This window comes from Bombus huntii, chromosome 15 (genome assembly GCF_024542735.1).
Source record: "Bombus huntii isolate Logan2020A chromosome 15, iyBomHunt1.1, whole genome shotgun sequence".
NCBI lineage: Eukaryota > Metazoa > Arthropoda > Insecta > Hymenoptera > Apidae > Bombus > Bombus huntii.
Window position 1 is genome coordinate 8,203,985 of NC_066252.1, and position 20,994 is coordinate 8,224,978.

A 20,994-nucleotide genomic window follows, 5' to 3' on the forward strand; every position below is an offset into this window, starting at 1 on the left:
ATGTTCCTAGTTCTATATCTTCCTAGTTCTATATCTTCCTAGTTCTATATGTTCCTAGTTCTATATGTTCCTAGTTCTATATGTTCCTAGTTCTATATGTTCCTAGTTCTATATCTTCCTAGTTCTATATCTTCCTAGTTCTATATCTTCCTAATTCTATATCTTCCTAGTTCTAATATCTTCCACCTTCACGAACATATAAATTAAAATACAAGATATTGGGGTGGCAACTGTGTGATTGCGGATTTTGTCATTAGGTGGTACTGACAAAATCCGCAGTCACTTAGTTACCAACCTAATATTTAGATATATGTCGAATTTTAATTTATATGCTCGTGGAGGTCGAAGATATTAAAACTAGGAAGATATATTTTATCATAGTAGAAATTCAATGTGATTGATAGCGTAGGCTAAATTATTTAATATAGCAGAATTCGTTATTTAATATATTAAAACTTCACCACTCGATGTAACAGAATTTCACCATTCAATATGATACAAAATTCGCTAGGTTGGAAAATAGGGAAAATCATACCTTTGATTTACGAGTAGAGTAATCAATTTAGATTTCGATTTTCGCTTTATAAGTATAGCGTAGCAGGGTTTCTGAAGACGCGAACGTTCCTCCGTTAGAAGTCAATGTTACGTTAGATTTCAAAGATTTTGTCGTTCGCAGCAATAGCAAATGGTTGGAACAACGCAGAAGAAACGTAAAATGGAAGATTCGATTTAAAAGTGTCGACATTCAATTAATAAGATGAAAGTGGCTGACATCAAACGCGATGGCACTTTCACAAAAAAGGCTGAAAAACTTTAATGACGAATTTGGTGGAACGAATTCGTTGGAAAAATGAAAAAGTCGAGCGGCCTTAGAGAATAGCGACGGCAGAAATGGAGAAAGTGGTTTTGACGCGGTGAAAATTCGCGCGATTGTTTGCAAATTAATACAATCCGTTCCGCGATACACTCGGCGTCGATATCGATCGCAGCCGACTTTCGATGAAAAATCGTCATTCTAAAGACGAATAGCTTTTACTCTTTCCAACAGTGAATGTTAACTTTTACGACTGTCGAGTTCGATAAACTTTAAGCTTTCTATGAAATTCTTTTTATATTTCGTTCGCAAAGAAGATCGCCAAGAATGTAGCGCGAATATTCTACGTAGAGGTCGTCGCAATTATAGTCTGCGTCGAATATTTCGGCTCCTCAAGGCAACGCTCCACTGTTTCCCCCTCTTGGGAGCCCAAGTTCCCCCACCATGAAAAAGATACTACTCTATATGAGGAAATCGTAGTTTCAAATTGTGAAAATTCGAAATCATACAAATTAGTAAATAAAAATTATTCTATTTCGTAATCCTCTTTCACTGAAAATTCCATTAATATTTGATAATTGTTATCTTTTGAAATGCATTGACGAGGGAGGATTTGAAACTGAATATCGTGTAACTAACATCAACAACAAGTAAACAACAAGGCATTTGATTTTCTCTTCCATTGAAATACAACATTTACACGTACGAATGGTGAATCAACGTACCTTTGTTAATTGTCCAATACATTTGCGTAATGTTCCATTTAACATTTTGATCGGCGCGTTTATCCTTGAAATTCGATATATTATTTATTATTGAACATAAAGTTCCATCCACGATATATTCCACGATACGAAAGAGAAAGTAAATTAGACCGATAATATTTTTCGTTATAACTAAGTTTCCCAAAAATATTCTCAATTTTGATAAAGATATTGATTTCGTAAATAACATGCATCGATAGGGGATGAAACATTAAAAACCGAAGACTAATTCGAGGGGCTAATTCGAGGACTGAGGCTTCGTGTTAACGTAAAATGTAACAATTTAAGTTAACGACAAGGGAAATATACAACAGCTAAAAATCACTACGAAACGAACAGCGTTGATACTTAGGCATCGACGTGAGATTTCACGAAACATTTCAAGCCAGATTTAGTAACGAAAATAATCCTGACTAAGAGGAAAGTTCAGCATGGGGTGTACCCTGGTGGCTACGTACGTACGCGGAAGGCAACGTGTTAAAGTCTTGTTCTAGACTCTGCTTTTTAAACATCCCGTATAGTAAAAGTCAAAAGTTCTGTCTGAAGATGACAAAAATAAATATCCTCTGGAGCTTTGTTAGCTCCGATTGCAGTCTCCGTTGGAAAAGCTTGGAAAAGCGTGGAACTAATATTTCCCATTTTCCATGGTAACTTGCAACGATCTACGGCACGCAGCTTCAATTTTCTGCCACTCTATCGTTTATTTTTCTCAATTTTATTTATGTATTATCGATAGAATTATTTATAAAGTCGGAATTAATTATTTTACAAAATTGATATATTGGCTTGGCAACTAAGTGATTGCGGGTTTTGTCATTAGATGATATTCACAAAATCCGCAATCACTTAGTTGCCAAGCAAATATTGCGATAAGAGTATTGCACGTTATTCGCAAATGTTAAATGGAAAAAACAAATGGTGGAAGATGCAGCAAACGAAGAATATAAATCGATGGTAATTCGAAACAAGTATCGGCAACATACTTCTGCTTTCACGTTATTCTAATAATCTGGGCAAACAATATTTCGTAAGTTTACGAGTCCGAGTTCGGTGAGCAACACGTACGGTCGACCAGTTTTCCCTTAGCCTTTGCTCGTTTCGAAAAAACGTTTCTCCTTTTTCTGTTACAACTTGAAGAAGCTTCGAACTTTTCATTTGACCGAAATAAATTGGTCCTCTTAGGAAAATTGATCTTCGGTGAATGGAAAAATTAAGCTTCTCCATCAAAAGTTTCTAATAATCAGATTATCAATAAAATTAGTTCGTCTTCGATAAAAAAAAGTCAGCTCTGTTAAATTACCTGGTTAATTTACGTAATTTTTATCAGTTTGACTACCCTGAAATTAATCTATTTCAATGTGGCTGTATGATAAATTAAAATCAGCTTCAGTTCAGTAGAAAAATTAGTTTCCTTAGAATTAGCTAGTCTTCATAATTGTATTACATTTATTAAAATTAGCTTAAACATCGCAAAATTGAACTTAAAATTTAATTTCATTAAAACTGTACTAAGATTAAAATCAACGTAACTTTTGTATTAAAATCTTCTGTATTCATTTTTTCTATCAATTTTTCTACGTCAAAATTAAAATTAGTCCAATTTCGATACAAACGTTAGTTTTGTTAGAATCGGCTAGTTTTCATAATTTGCCTAATTTTATTTGAATTAGCTTAATTATCCTACGGCTAACCCACCGTAACAAATCTAACACACGATCAAAATTAATTCGACTTCAACAAAACTGATGTTTTCCGATCGCTTAGCTAGTTTTACGTCTCTTTCAATTTTTCCACGCACAGATTGCGCGTATTTAGTTACTGTGTTACTATTCGAACGCAAGAATCCTCGCCATTGCCAACTGGCTGGTGTATCGAATGGCCGTACACGGTGTTCGATGTCGTTCGACGGATCTCTCGTTCAAATTTAATGCCGACCTAGTATTAGGTCATTATTAAACGCGTCTGACTTTTTTCCCTTCGTGACACCGCGTCGATGTCGGACTTGGACTCTACGACGACCACTTTCACGCGCGCATATATTACAGCAGTCGGAAAGCGTCGTAAACAGAACGTAGTTTCGCAATGGACGCGCTGCAATTGGATATAAAATAGCGTGTGCCCTGTCACGGACAGGTTATTCAGAATTTTCGACGGCGATCCGCAGGAATTTGTCTCACTTTATCGAGTTTCCCAGAGAAATTTCTAGTTTGTAGAACGTTACGCGAGAGGCACGGCGATGAGGAAATATGTTAAGCGTGGGCGGCAATGGACACGTGAAAGTATTTTTTGTTTTCTTTTTTTTTACATTCGTGAAGAATATAAAATACATAGAAATATGTATTGTTCGATTTAATTTTATTTGGAATTTTTCTGATTTTACCAATGACGAGAAAATATGTTAAGCGTGGGCAATGGACACGTGAAGTATTTTTTTTTACATTCGTGGAGCAAAAATGGTACACGATCGTTTATAATAGCATAGAAATACGTATTGTTCGATTTAATTTTATTTGGAATTTTTCTGATTTTACCAGTGATGAGAAAATATGTTAAGCGTGGGCAATGGACACGTGGAGGTATCTTTTTTAAAATTCGTGGAGCAAAAATGGTACACGATTGTTTATAATAGCATAGAAATACGTATTGTTCGATTTAATTTTATTTGGAATTTTTCTGATTTTACCAGTGATGAGAAAATATGTTAAGCGTGGGCAATGGACACGTGGAGGTATCTTTTTTAAAATTCGTGGAGCAAAAATGGTACACGATTGTTTATAATAGCATAGAAATACGTATTGTTCGATTTAATTTTATTTGGAATTTTTCTAACTTTATCAAACATTCGTATTTGATCAGAGTTTTATCTTCTCATCAAAGTTTAAAAATAACATGGAACTCGATCGATTTTTATTCGTCTAGATTTCATCAAGATCGAAAAACTACAGTTCCGATACACTTTCCTATGAGGATTCAGGAATAGCGTTTGCTATGTTGCTGGATATTTTGGCCAGCTACAAAATTTCAGAGAAACCGAAAAAACATTATTCAAGTTTTCTATCCATCCGCCTAGAGAATTTGATTAAAATTCATTAAAATTTAGAAGCGACGATATTGCAATATTTTTCGATATTCCGTCGATTTGCGATACCTTCAGAATTTCCCCCAAAATTCGAACAATTACACTTCCTTTAAAATGATTTCTAATAAAAATAATGAATTTCTAATAAAAATGTTACAAAATAAAATTTCTCTTTCGCTTCCGTGAAATTTCACCTTCCGTATGGCAGCTCTGAATATCAAAGCCGAGGGCACACGCTATTTCAACCTTCCGACTGTGGCATCGAAGAGGTAGGTAGCCACGGTGGTTCAAAGCTAATGCAGCCAGCGTAAGATGGAATGGAATGTCCTTTGTGAACCGGCTGTTTCACCTCCATATATGTACGTAGCCGTTCGCTTAGCTAATATCTCTGTGGAAGCCGACGAAAAGCCACTGGTACCGCGTTCGAGGCCACAAACACCACGACCTTCGTTACACCGATCGGTTTCTACGTTACAAAAGAACACAGTTCACTGTACTTACGTTTCGTCGATAAAGAAGAAAAAGAAGAAGAAAAGAAAAGTACTGAAATAAATTCTAAATAGCAAACAGAAGACTCGAATCATTCATTGTCTCTGCAAACGCTATTTGTATGTCTTTGCAAATTTATTATTGCATCCACATATCAGTTAATATACGAATGGTATATGGTCTTTATTCAGACAGAAGAATTTTGTGAAAATCGAAAAATTACCATGCCAGTGTAATTCTGTTTTCTATGCTACTCAGCAAGTGTGGAATAATAATAATAAATGCTAATACATAAGAATATAGAAAATATAGCGCCACTCGTGCTAGTTAGTAAATAAAACGATGGTCTTTAGTTTTTTAACCCTTTGCACTCTGAATTTTATTTCAATTTCGTTGGGAAGTAGCTCCCAACTCTTTTAAGTGTTTTATTTGAAATTTACTTTAAGTAAAAGATAAGACAATTTAAATAAATGAAGGAAGAAACAAATTCACTTAAATACCACTTTTATTCACACTATTGTTGTATTTTCTAATTTTTAAGTGTACGATATATCTTGAAACAATTTCCAATCCTCGTTTCGCACGTTTCACAAAAAAAGGCGGGGCTGAAACAAAGGAGCTCCTGAGATAAAAACTGATGTCGCGTCACATTCGACATAGCAGTGTAAAGGGTTAAGTCATATTCGTAAACCTACGAGTGTGCAATCTACTGATAAAAAAAGAACGCAGCCTGCTAATAAAAAAGAGCAGCGCTGATAAAAAAGACGCCGCCTACTAATAAAAAAATCCGCTCCATCGTGTACAAACGCTGTCTGCAACCTTCGGCTTGCCAGATCGGACGAATCGAATCATCGAATCGTGGATTGCCGTATAATATGGTAATTTACCATGTTCGTTGTGGTTGGAATTACTCAGTGGAGATTAGACGAAGCAATTCGATGCTCTAATTCAGTCAATACACACTCGATGCTCGTTTAGCCGAGACATATTCGACGCTCGTTTAGCCAATGAATATCCAACAGCTTCCAACAGCTTCCAACAGCTTCCAACAGCTTCCAACAACTTCCAACAACTTCCAATAGTCTCCAACAGCCTCCAACAACCTCCAACAGCTTCCAACAGTCTCCAACAGCTTTAAACAGCTTTAAACAGCTTTCAACAGCTTTCAACAGCTTCCAACAGCTTTAAACAGCTTTCAACAGCTTCCAACAACTTCCAATAGTCTCCAACACCTTCCAACAGCTTTCAACAACCTCCAACAGCTTCCAACAGCTTCCAACAACTTCCAACAACTTCCAACAACTTCCAACAACTTCCAATAGTCTCCAACTCCTTCCAACAGCTTTCAACAACCTCCAATAGCTTCCAACAACTTCCAACAGCCTCCAATAGCTTCCAACAGCTTCCAACAGCCTCCAACAGCCTCCAGCAGCCCCAAACAGCTCCCAACAGCCTCCAACAGCTTTCAACAGCTTCTAACAACTTCCAACATGTTCAAGGGCTGGAAAAATTGAGGAAGAAATGAGAAATTACGGACAAGGCTATGAGATGGTTCGCTGTAGGAAGAGCTAGTCACTCTTTATGAGAATTTTGAGGACGAAACGCGGCGAATTATATTATGCGTGCAGTAATATGCGCGGGCGAACAGCTGCGTTTGATTCGTACTGTAAACCCGCCGTTCTAATTACGTCAATTGGCCGTCATTGTTCTTAGGCACGTACGTAAGACTGGGAGAACGATTAACGCGATGGCGACCAGTGACTACTTGGAAACTGTGGCCCTACGGTGACTGCCGAGGCAAATGTTTTCGAACCGCACGTGAAATTAAGGTCGATCGTTAATAATAGAAACGAGACGAGGATATCGGGCTGGTTATTATTCGCGTGTGTCTTCGTGAAATCTGCATCGCGCTCGAGATATCGTATAATACGATGTGACTGCTTGAAAAACGAAAACGGTTCGTCGTTTGGGATATTCCGTGTGCAATGGTTCAGGGAAGTACTCGAACGCTTTTGCGCACTTTTTATGCGATGCTTGAGAACCTGTAATAACGTTGGTTACTTATTGTCTTTATGGAAAAAGAAGGAAACGTTTGGAATAGAATTCTTTATTTCCTGGTAAAATGTAAGAGAAGATTTGATTCCTTATACGAAAGATTCTGAAATCTCATTAGTAGCATTATTTATTCCAATTTATCTGCAAATATTCGGAACATCTTCAAATTTAAGAAATATACTTTATTTTTCACTGAAATTCCTGTTTAAACGGCGAACTCTAACTACATTTCACGCCCGACGAGTATACTCGTCGTAACACGAAATATCGTCATTTCTTCGTAACGAGTATACTCGTCAGAAATCGGCAACCGGTTAAGCTTACCTATTCATGGCTGTACACTAACTTTTATACGCCATGTAACTTCCAAGCTAACTTACAAACACGGTAAACATTTTTAAACTTCCACGTTGGTTCTCAAATCACTTTTATACATTTTACTATATAATATCATGCGAGGTGTCTCGTACAAAAATACACGATATATTTCTAAAGATAATTCCATGGTATATAGGTATTTTTAGTAACATGGCCCGCAACTGTAGCTATTGGTTTGGCAACTAAGTGATCGCGGATCTTGTCATTACCACCTAATGAGAAGATCCGCAATCACTTAGTTGCCAACCTAATATCTTTGCTCAAAACGAAAAAGGTAAAGGGGATTAGGCGCCATGTTGTGTGTTCATTCACGTTAAATACGAGGATTAAGCTCATAACCGCAGTTGCATCGGTGATACTCGACGGATTAATGCGGTGGAACGACGGGCTGTGGTGCACGTAATTAGAAAGCACACGCGCGCATTTACGCGGAATCGCCGCGTTTGTTTTGTAATTAGCGAGTTGCCTCAGCCTCGAACAATTGAATTGCAACGTTCGCCCATCCCTGGCTTTTTCTTCTAGTTCAACGGGATAACTAGCTACGATAACGAAGGATAATCGTCGGGCTCTCAGAGCCAACTTTATTCGCAGCCATTGTCGTCACGATTTATCGTCGTTGTTTAGAAACCACTTTGGAGAAACAATGATCATTATCACCGGTATATACGATCAATGCAATAATTTTATATTAGAGTTTGAATCGTCGTCCTAGATGGAATATGCGGGTGGTTTCTCTTTTTTTTTTTTTTTTTTTTTTTTTGTTGATAGAGTGGGATATTTCGAGGTTCGTTACGAATTAGAAACATTTTTCACAGTTTCAACGTTCGTTGTTTCGATGTTTGACGAAGTTTGAGAGTTACGCGTTTGGGTTATCGGCTGTTGGAAAGTCGTGTAACGTTTGGCTTGGGATATTTTCGCGTTTGCGATGTTACGACGTAAATATTTGCAAGTTTTAAATATTCCGACTATTTTAGCTTAGAATATTTCCATACTTGCGACGACAGAAACATTAAAATTTGCAAGCGTTCAAAGTTAACATTGCAATATTTTGAAAATGGATATATTGTAATCAGAATGTTTGGACATTTGAATGTTTCACTTTCCAAAGTTATTGCCCTGATATCCTCGAACTTAAACCGTTGCAATTTTTCGATATCTTAATCACCAATTTTTTAAATGCACGCTTACGTAAACGAAGATTGTACTAGACTTGTAGTCTCGCTACAGTAAATATTGGGTTGAGGTTAGGTTGGGGTTAGGTTGGGGTTAGGTTTTGTCATTACCACCTAATGACAAAGTCCGCAATCACTTAGTTGCCAACCCAACAATATACACACAGACGTATCGAATTGTTACATGTTTCGTATCTACTCGAATTGTGTAATATATCGAAATATTTATATAATATTATTAACAATAGACGCACAATGTTTTTTGTTTTATATCAGTTTATTGAATTATGCACGAACATAATAATAGAAATAGAACGAATTGGGTCATACCTAATTCAATAAAATAATACAAAACAGGAATTGTTGTTCATCTATTATCATCTTATGAAACGAAAGAAACTTTTCGGACAACCTAATATTTTCGTATCCGGAACGCTACAATCCAAGTATTTGGGAAACGTATTAGTTGAACATTTGCCAACGTTTATAAACACAAAATTTTGAATATCTTCCAAGATACGAAACGCTTAAAGCTCCTCGAGTGCGCCAAAATTCCAACACCGAGAATCAAATATTTAGCAAAGTGTACACGTTACTACTACGAAATGACTGCTTGAATATTCATTAAAATTCGAACATACTACGCAATAGTAATTAACAATACTTCAAACAATTAACCTCCTCGACTTCAACCGTGAAACTAACGATGTAAATGCCGCTGCATTACGTAATTTTCGTTGAAATAAAATCACCGAAGAAAGTGTTTCAGCGATCGGTTGCTTCTTTTAATTAACAAAGCCGATCGTGTGCATAGCGATCGATCTTTCCCACAGAGCGGCGATATGCAAAATTCGACATTAGCCGAAGCGTGATCTATCGACGTTCTTAATTAGCGGCTTGCCACATTTATCTCTCGGGTATTAGCAATCCTAATCGTCGCTCTTCCGGTGGCCACGGTATCTTTAACGATAGTTTGATTCTATCCGCGAAAAAAGCTCACCTTCTACGAGTAAATTCACACATGCTACAGCTACGTAAACTATTATGTAATTTATACTGTGTTTTTATACTTTTTCTTCCCTACCGATTGAAAGTTAAATGATAATAAGACGATTTGTTAAATAACAAATTGTAAATTATAAATATTTCTCGTTTGAGGTTAGGATTTCGCGTTTAACATTTCACGTGTTTAGTATCCCGTGATTTCCTATTTACAAATTTGTCAAATCTCTTAAAAATTGCTTAAAAATGTTTTTTACACAAATTGCCAATTACAAGCATCCTTTTTTAGAGGTTAGGATCTCGTATTTAACATTTCACGTGTTTAGTATTTCATGATTTCCTATTTACAAATTTGCCAGATCTCTTAAAAATTGCCTAAAAATATTATTTACACAAATTGTCAATTACAAGCATCTTTTTTTAGAGGTTAGGGTCTCGTATTTAACATTTCACGCGTTTAGTATTTCATGATTTCCTATTTACAAATTTGCCAGATCTCTTAAAAATTGCTTAAAAATGTTTTTTACACAAATTGCCAATTACAAGCATCCTTTTTTTAGAGGTTAGGATCTCGTATTTAACATTTCACGTGTTTAGTATTTCATGATTTCCTGTTTCAAAGTTTCCAGAGATTTTTTTTGCAAAATATTTCTCCTCTAATGTAAGATATTGTACCACTTGAGGATTTCAAGAATTTTTCTAAATATCTTTTTACAGTTGAAGATTTTCCGACATGTTCGACCTAATAATTTCTCTCTTCTCCTTTTGAATTGAATTTATATTTTAACTATCTGTGTACAAATACATTTCCATATATGTACATTATCGAAGAGACTATACAAATATGCATAAGCCCCGATACAACGAAAGAATATAACCACGATAATATTTACGTATGTAGATTATTTGACGATGTTAGTAAGAATTTCAAATTTCCCGCCAATTTACCAACAACTTGTTTCGACCCTCTGTTTCTCTGATTTTTTCCGAAAGAATACGATGGAGCAGGCGCTAGTGTTTGAAGAAGGTAATAGCACGGGTATTTTTAGTGTTTATGGGGTAACGGAGGGGTCTGGCGCGATATCGTGTTCGGTGTGAGGAAATCGCGAATAGTCTGGCTGAACTCTGCTGAATGGCCCTTTCAGCGCCTTCGACGGGAGGTTCAATAAATACGACAATTAGAAACGTCGCGTTCGTTCGAATGTAATTTTTATTACTTACCAGCCAGCCGGCTCGTAGCAGGAATATTTAATAAATACTCGGAACGTGCCCCTAATAAATCCCCTCGTTTCCCTTTCGAGCTATTGCTCTTCCTGCCAGCTGCTTTCTAAGAATTGTTATAACATAATATATATGTATATTTTTATTATTACACTGTGTCGCGTTTAATTTCTATTTCATTTTCGATACATTAAAAAATATCTATATTTTTATGTACCATATTTAATTTTACTCTTAATTTATATTCATCTTATTTATCGTATTCCTAATCGACTTGTATCAAAACATGTGACAAATTATTTTCTCATCACTTTAATCCAATACTTTTTCTGTATATTCTTGTATCTATATATATATATATATATATATGCGATATAATGTGTACGATTATTATTATGCTATAACATATTCGTTTAATATGTCAACCTTTTAAAAATATTTCAACACGTTAGAAAGTTAGAGTCGTTGATTTCTATAAATTCTCTCGGATCGGATCTAATTTGATTGGAGCGAGAGATTTTCTATTTTTGGAATAGAAAATACTGGCTCGACGTGCGGAGCCGTGGGAAATAGAAAATCGATCGCCGATAAAATTGGCCGAAGCACAGCTTCCGACTCTGAGTAACTCGATCGCCTCGTTACGTGAAGGTTCACGTCCTCCCGGAGACACTCTCACTTCTTTCTTTCTCTCCTTTTTTATTTCCTTCTTCTAATTCCTTGCGAGGGAGGTAGCGATGAAAGTGATCTCCTCTTACTCGATGTCGGATATTTGACCTTAAACAAATTTGTTATTCTGAATCTTGTTCGTGATCAACGAACCGAGACCTCCAAATTCGATCACCGCCTACAAAATTGGCGCGAAATTTGAAGTTTGAAGAATTCTAATTGAATCCGAAGAACAGGTCTTTTTCCTGAATCTTGCGCATAATTAACAAACCGAGGAAACTAGTTTTAATTACTCCCTTCGAGATTGGCGCGAAATTCAAAGTCCAGAGAACGTCCATCTACCCCAGAGAAACACGTTTTTCCCCTAAAAAGTCGTATCGTCCGCAAGCAACGAATCGACGCGCCCGGTTCTAATCGGCCCTTTTAAAATTGGCGCGAAATTCAAAAGCGGTAGGATTCTCTGCGCATCTTGTACAGAGACCTCATTTAGAAAGCACGTTTTCATAATCAGCGAGTTGACGTAACCGATTCTAATGATATATTTCCTTCAAAATTGACGCGAAATTTAAAGTCCATAAAACGTCCATTTACCCCAGAGAAACACGTTTTTCCCCTAAAAAGTCGTATCGTCCGCAAGCAACGAATCGACGCGCCCGGTTCTAATCGGCCCTTTTAAAATTGGCGCGAAATTCAAAAGCGGTGAGATACTCCAGGCGTCCTGTACACAGATTTCATTTGAAAGAACGTCAAGCCTTTTCGATCCGGGTGCACCTGCGGGCAGGACGATCCACTTGCTGGACGAGTATTCAGGTGGAAAGAGTTGACCGGCTTTTAAAATTGTAGGTTAACGACGTGTGCGCGCACAAGAGCACCTTTGTGTCCTTTTTTGGAAACCCGCTGAGCCTCCGCTGAAAAATCGATCTGAGTTATTTTCGTGACCAGCCACTGCCGATGTTCCTCCCCTTTTTTTGGGAGGAAGAGAGGGCCGTCGCGTTGCTGGCTCCTCGCGTTCGTGGTTGAATTACTCCCGACAGCGGAGAAAGTGACGCGCCCTTTCCCTTGACAAATGTCGCCCGGCCGATTGGTTCCATTTAATGGTAAAACGCTCCCGTGATCGCCTGGGCCCAGCCCCTGATCGTTCCGCGCGATTCGCTCGATGATTTTCTGCAAATTTTCTATCCAAAGCAAATTCCTTGTTGATCTATGAATGGACAGATTTTCATGTGTGACGTTTGGGGTTAGGTTGGGGTCAGGTTTCTCTCTCCCTCTTTTTCTTCTATTTTTCTTTTTGGTTCTTTTTTTCCTAATAGATGGATTTTAGGGATTAGGGGATACTGTCTTTATAAGTGGACATTTCTATTGGAGATAAATTGAGATCAGGTTATTGGTGAATAGATTAAAGATACATAGTAGATTGTTAAGATGTAATATTAGTAGCGTTACAGGTGCCGTAAATTTCAGAAATTGTTACATATTAATAGCGTTTCCATGTTAATATAATTATTTAGGTAACTTGGTATTATACAATATGTATCTTCAAGGTCTGGTCGTGAATGTTATTTTTACGAGCCATTCGCAGGTTGAAATGCTTAGCTACGCTTTTTGAAATTTTTGGTGCCCAACCAATTCGTCAATGCTTGTCTTGGGTACATAATTTCATCGATTTTCCCTACTTTTACTTGCGTGACTTTCTCCTGGATTTATGCAATAGCAAGATGTAACAGATTCCAAATAGTGATTCTCAAATTTGGAAGTGTACACATACTGAGAAGAATACACATACATGTACACGATTAATAGGTGAAATAGTATTAATTTCTTCAAAAAAGAAAAAGAAATAATTCTCATTTCTGTTGCAACATTGTTTAATATACTTTGAGATTTTTCCGAAATTCTGAAACGGTAAAAAGTATTAGCTTATCTATGACGATTCAAATTTAGAAAATTACTGAAAGCAAGAAGCTTTAAACTTTGTTATTTCTCCTAAAGCTAAAGTTGAACGGTGATTAGGTTATTTTTTTAGAAGAGCAGCCATTAAATTTCGAAACCATCTGAAGGATGGCACCAAGACGACGCGACGGTCCGGCAAGAATTAAATTGGGTTCAATGAAGATAAGATAAATTCGTGGCACTTCCTTCGTGGCCAAAGATATTTACGAAAATTGTTCCAAGAATAGCCTTCCCTAATCAAAGTCAAGTTCAGTCGATGGAAAGATAGCGAGAAATTGAGACAATCGTTACACGACTCACCAAACCGTGATGTAATTTCCCAACGAGAAATTTGCCTCCCTTTGCGTAAGCCTAATAATCATTAAACCTCTCCTCACTTTCGATACTTTGCTCGTTGCCAGGTGAAAACAGCATCGGTCGACCGTAAAACGTAATAAATTTTTCATAAAAAGTCACAATCAAATTCCGTCTATTAATTTCTAATTAAATGGAAAAATACTTAAATTGGTAACAGACTGTCCAATAAAGAAAAGAACATCGTGTAACACCTTTTTTTTTTAGACTTAATATTTATAGTTTGCCTTACTAGGCATAATACAATTGGCATAGTAATCACAAAATAACGATAAAAGTATCAACTTTCATGTACAAAACAGCATTTGAATTTTCGAATTTCATCGAAATCGTTTGTTACGAAGTTATGATTAGTCGAAGTTAACGATTTCCAATGTTTCGCTCTGTTGGCTTTATATTTCGATTGTTCTCTTTTGGAACTTTCCGGTAAAAAATTATGTTTTATAATTCCTTGGAATCTATAAAACGACACAGAAATTGGCTATTTTTTACCATCCTCCTTTGGGCTGAACTTCGCTTTGGGGGACTAAAGTTATTTGCTTTTTTATTCGCAACCTCGTAGGTTTCGACGTGTAGAATCTGAAAATGTAAGTTTTAAGACGCGGAACACACTGGTTCGAAAGTTACATGTCTATATAAAGCTGAGGTACATTTTCAGGTTACTTTAGGTTAGGTTCCAGGTTAGATTTTAGGTTAGACCTTGCACCGACGCCATATTGGTTTTTATCCATGATTATCCAATGGGCAGAGCCGCTGTAAAGAAATCCCCGTGCCATGGCTGCCATTTTGTGGCGGCATTTTGAATCGTGAATACCGAATTCGGTTTGAACTATTCTTTATCCTCCGATTAGGCTAGTCAAACTAATTTCCGACAAAGTTCAGTTCAATGCTTATTCCTGCGTATCAATCGGATGATGGACAAAAGGCAATCAGGCGTAAAGTACCGTGTAAAATATCCGAAAAATGCTCGGTTTCACACAGTCGCAACCTCCGTACCGGTGAATTGCGCGCATTAAAATTTGAATTTACAGATTCTATGATCCAAGAACCATAAGAAGGCGAATAAAAAGATGGACAATTTTTCGACCCGTAAAGTAAAATTTAACCTAAATTTCTAATCTACTATACGGATATGATAGAAAAATGTTCAGCACAGCGATTACTAAAATTCAAAGCGTATCAATTTCAACTTTTTCTTTACACGCCATTACATCTATCACAGAAGATCGAGAAAATAGAAAGACGCAAGGACTATATAGAAGAAGCTACTTAACCAGGATGAAAAAGCCGAAGAATAGAATGCAAATGAGAATGGGGAAGGGTTAACTGGGAAAAACAGAGAAAAATGGGGGGAGTAGCAAAAAAGGCGACAAACGGATCAAGACGAAAAAGAGTGAAAAATGAAAAGTGGAGAGACGGAGTGAAACAGGGTGGACGACAGCGGTTGTTGGAAAGGCGGGAGAGGGAAGGGCAGGAAAAAGAAAGCAAGTTGTCTCGGATGTCTGCTCGCCAGATCGTTTTTCTCGGAGTGGCGGCGCCTCCGCATGGGATTGCTCGTTCTGATCATTCTCCGCGGTGTTGTCGGCCTCGAAAAAACGCCGACGAGCTGTTTTCATCGAATCCTCTCCGTACGGTAGCTGTCGAACGAATCGACGAGAAATCACTCGAATCGTTCTGAACACCAGATACGAATTATAGTAGTAATAATAATAATAATAATAATAATCATGCCACACATATATATGTGATATATATATATATATATGTGATATAAATTACAAGATAATTTAGTGCATAATAACATACAGTGGTGGGCAAGAGAAAGTTCATAAAATAAGGAGTGTAAAAAAAGGACATAGTAATTTAACAAAATGGATTTACATTTAATAAGAGCAACGGATATAATATATGGCACGAAACAGATTGCTATAGCAGACAATATGGTAGAAAATTGCTAGCACAAAAATTACTATTCTTAGTGTATCAATTTTGAATTTTTTGTTTTGTTTTTTATTCTCTTTTACACGCGGAGAAAATATATAAAATGATTTAGTATAGCTATATATCAACTTACATCAGGCATTTTTTAGAAGATAAATCTCTAGACCTAACAAGGTATTCCATCATCAGATTGCAGATTTCTATGGATTTACAGGAAACTCGAAAGCGACAAATCGCACAGAACGTGCATAATAGGAAAATGTTTAGAAAATGTGCAAAAGTACACGGTGCTTTTCTACGTAACTTGGCATTGATAATGGCACAACTCGAACAATTTCAAGTTTGCTCTAAATCGAGCGGATTTTGTCCATACCACCTAATGACAAAATCCGCAATCACTTAGTTGCCAACCCAACACTACTTCGCGTCAGTTCCTCGTTTCGTATAATACATTTTTCCGGAACCTAATTACCGCGTTATACCTAACTATCGTCGGATACCCGTATTTAAAAATGATCGATATTTTAATAATATTCATCGAAATGTGACATCAGTTCCGGGTCATCGTAGAGCCGACGAGGACAGCGGAATGAATTATATGGTGGGAAAAAAAAAATATGAAATTTGCATAAAAATGTATTAAAACGATCTTTTATTGATGATAAAGTAACATTGAAACTATAAGATGAAGAAAAATCACAAGTGTTGGAATACTTTCGTGCGCAACTCTATTGCTCTTTCATGATACATGCCTCTCTCTTAACCCTTCCTTTGGAGCCTTAGTCCCCACTTCTTCGTTCACAGTCGTCTGTGCGAGACGCGCGGCGTCGTTCAAGGAGGAAGAGGAGCGAGGGGCAACGCGTACTGGCGCCGTCCTGCTGCACGCATTATTCCACGCGCATTTTTCCGCGTCGATCTGTGCCGCGGCACGAGGCATAGCCCGCTTTCTGGGAGAGGATACCCGGCCCGGCACGTGACCGCTACGTAGACACGTTACACCGCGTACCGTATACCGGAGATGCTCGTGCGAACCTCGACAGGTTCGGCTAACAGGTTAGAAAGATAAAGATTCTAGCGTTATTGTCGAAGTTTGCGCTACATAGAAATTTTGTAGCGGTAGAGCTACGTATTAGCTTGTTTGTTGTACGTAGATAGCGGGTTGGAATTGAAAGAGGCAGGGCAAATGGTCCGTTACGCGTGGAAATTATAAAATTTACAGATGTTGCGGATTTGAGAAGTTGAGAGGAACGTTGGAAATTTGGGAATTATCAGATATTTGAAGATTTATGGTATCGGAGGCTTGAAGGTTTGTGAAGGTTTGTGAAGGTTTGTAAAGGTTTGTAAAGGTTTGTAAAGGTTTGAACGTTCGAAGGATTGATTAATGTATAAAGGTATACAGGTTTGAAGGTTTGAAGGTTTATAAATGTTTGAACATTCCAAGATTTGGAGGTTTGAGAATTTGTACATTTCAAGATTTGAAGGTTTGAAGGTTTGTAAAGGTTTGAATATTCGAAGACTTGGAGGTTTGACAATTTGCACATTTCAAAATTTCAAGTCTTGAAGGATTGATGTATAAAGATATACAGGTTTGAAGGTTTGAAGGTTTATAAATGTTTGAGCATTCCAAGATTTGGAGGTTTAAGAATCTGTACATTTCAAGATTCGAAGATTTGAAGGTTTGAAGGTTTGTAAAGGTTTGAATATTCGAAGACTTGGAGGTTTGACAATTTGCACATTTCGAAATTTCAAATCTTGAAGGATTGATATATAAAGTATACAAGTTTGAAGGTTTGAAGGTTTATAAATGTTTGAGCATTCCAGGATTTGGAGGTTTAAGAATCTGTACATTTCAAGATTTGAAGACTCGAAGGTTTGAAAATTTGTACATTTGAAAACTGGGTTCAAGTTATGAAATTTAAAGGTTCGGAGGCTTCAAAATTGATATGTTGTTCGAAGATCTCAACGTTTAAATTTTTGATAATATCGAACATGTGAGGCAAGTTTTGAACTTTTTCAAGAAATTTGTAACACCTGAAAATTTCAGATCAGGTTTTAAGGTTGCAAAATTTCCGAAATCCTAAAGTTAAGATCCGAAATTTGAGAATCTTGAAGATCTCGACGATCTGAAAATTCGAAGATCCCTTTTCCTGAAATTCTACGAATCTCGACAATCTGAAGATTCAAAGTTTCGTAGACTTCTATTTTCATCTGACGACACAAACAGCCAAAGTTTTATCCATTCGAAAGTTAAAAAGTACAAAAATCCTATTCTCTACAAAAACCATCGCAGCACAAATACACTGAAAAGTGGATTTACTTTACAACGATGCTTTCCAACCGCGCGAGTTCTTTCGCCGCTAGCAAGTTTCCGTTCTAGCAGCTAACCTACTAGCTACTAGTTCAACAACTGTCCCAATCAATCTGTACAAATCTACTCGCGTAGCTGTCAATTACCAATTACTGCAAAAACACTCAGTTTCTCACACAGTATTTTACTTTCGTGCAATTCCATGATTTACCTCGACGATCTTCCCAATTGCTTCTCATCGACGAGTAATCCTCTCAAATAACACTACTTTTTTAATTAAGAAAGTCCGATCTCTACGTAAATACCGATATATTGAAAAATAAATTTCATCTGTGTAACTTGTTGGAACCTTAAAAATTCGAACACATTGTACATTTTGTCGTCTTTCTGATGGCCGTCTGTTCAGCGTTTGCGATTAATTACGATCGATGTAAGAATTAATGATTGCGACGAAATATATTCTCCGCGACCTTCTTTTGCCGGTTTGGTTGCCACTTTGAAGCCTCTGAGTCGGAAAACTGCGATTATCTAACATCGATTCGACCCGATTGCCTTCCACACCGTACGCTCGCCACGAGTCAGTGATCGAGCAGTTTGATGGAAGAAGAAACACGACGATAGAAAGATGGTTCAGCTGTTGGGAGTTTCCATACGGTTATCTTTACGGGCATAGCCGAAGAAATGGAAATTTTTATTTCTACCAAATATCCCTAATGGACGCTTATACAGGGTGGTTGGTAACTGATGGTATAAGCGGAAAGAGGGTGATTCTACGCGAAAAAAGAAGTCGAAAATATGGAATAAAAATTTAAAAAATTAAAGAAATAACGTCAATCGAGACAACGATCTACAGTGAGATCCGTTCTAACGAGACGCGATAAAGTGCACGCGTACCGAGCGAAAATTCAAAGTCGATTTTCTCGAAAACAAAGCCTCGAACGAAAAATTTTTATTCCATATTTTCGACTTCTTTTTTCGCGTAGAATCACCCCCTTTCCGCTTGTACCACCAATTACCAACCACCCTGTATAATTCGTAATATAATTACACAACGATGAAAAAATGAATCAAGTTTAATTATTCCGTGGATTATTAAATGTTGTTATTTCTGTATTTAGAGGTTAGGATCGCAATAGCTATTATTTTATCCGTTGGATAAATCTATTACACCGTTCTGAGCCGAAAAACCTTTATTGCACTTTCTTACATGGGCTAGGGATAAAAACAAAAGAATATCTTAAACCTATCGATTATATCTAGAACTATCTTCTAGTTACTTTTTATTGTAACTAGCGCATCTGCGTATGGTTAGCGAGCGCGAACTCGCGTTGTCATTTTCAACATTGAAATTTGAAATTACAAAAAGTAAAACACTCTATGTTGGATATTTTGCAGATTTGCGCGCCTTTGAATTTCCCACGAATGAAAATAAAAATTTGCCATCACCGAAGATCAACGTTGAATCGAGATTTCCATATCGAAACGTAGGAAACTGTTAATGGAAATATGGCAATAAGGAAACAGAGTCGAACGTTTCACCTGAAACAGAGCTCGACGATCGTTTGATCGAGTCGATCGTACATTGCACAGCTAAGAATCGTACGATTCTTTTCCCGTTTTACGCTTGGCGCCAGGCCGAAGTAGGCCGTCGTGCCAGAGCGCGCCCAATGACTGTCGATGTTCATTAAATTCGTTGCATGGAAATTTCGCCTGTTCCATGGGAACCGTACAACTTCATTTTCATTCGATAATATCGCGATAAATTCCCCATTATACGGAATTAATTCGAACAGTATGACAGCATAAACTATAAGTATGTAAATAAAATGTCGAATCTTCAAATTTTTTGATCCTCCAACTGTGCATGCGTATTCAACGACATGATGAGTATTTATTGGGTTGCCAACTATCTAATGACAAAACTGCCTAATGTCAATACTACCTAATGACAAAATTCGCAATCACTTAGTCGCCAATCTAAATTAGTATTTTAAAGATTGTCGCGATACAATGTCGTCGATGACTATCGAGATGTTCGTTGCGACGAACAGAGATGCGAAGATCTGAAAGTTACAAATTTTGGAGATACGAAGCTATTAAAGTTTCGAAGATCCCTGTCAAATTTCAACTTTTATCCCACCCATGCAAATAAATATCTGTTTGTTTATCTGCAAGATATATTGCAAGTCAAACTTCTAACTGTTGCAACTCGTATCGTACCTATGTAGCTTTTCTATTGGGTTGGCAACTAAGTGATTGCGGATTTTGTCAATACCACCTATTTTGTCAATACCATCTATTGACAAAATCCGCAATCGCTTAGTTGCCAACCTTTTAGCTTCTCTATGCGTCGCGAGACGTGAGAGGCCAGTCGTTCCATGTCGCCGCCTTTCTTCCAGCTTTCGTTAGGACTGTCACGAGGAACACGAAAGGACAAGTGGAAACAACACCTCTGTGACTCGAAGCTCTTAAGCTTCTTCTATTTTACTTTGTCCTACGTTGCTTTTATTTCCGAAAGAAATAGTATCTTGAGCTGCTTAAAGCGCTGTAAGATGTCGCTGCTGAGTAGGCCACTCTTCTAATTTTTTGTATCGTGGAAGAAAAATCGGACTCCCCGGTCGTCGGGATTCGAACCCGGGTTCCGAACGTTCGCAACCTAAGGCGCTAACCACTGCGCTACCGTCGTCCGACGCTAGTTTGTGTCGAGCGGCGGTATTTGCTGTCGAGTGCCATCACAGGCCTTTTTTCCACCGATACTACATAAATAATATTGGATTGGCAACTAAGCGATTGCGGATTTT

At 37.3% G+C, this 20,994-nt stretch overlaps 1 protein-coding gene across 4 annotated transcripts in view; it reads left to right on the forward strand.

The window, feature by feature from the left end:
* The window catches only part of LOC126874029 (pleckstrin homology domain-containing family G member 3), a 99,115-nt gene that overhangs the window by 39,563 nt on the left and 38,558 nt on the right, over window positions 1-20,994 (forward strand). Inside the window, exon 1 of one of the 4 annotated variants that reach the window (XM_050635591.1) lies at window positions 16,795-16,938. The exons of the other annotated variants lie outside the window; for them this stretch is intronic. The gene's annotated coding sequence lies outside the window, so the exon portion shown is untranslated. Of the gene's footprint in view, window positions 1-16,794; window positions 16,939-20,994 lie in introns of those variants that run through there. 4 annotated transcript variants of the gene reach the window in all.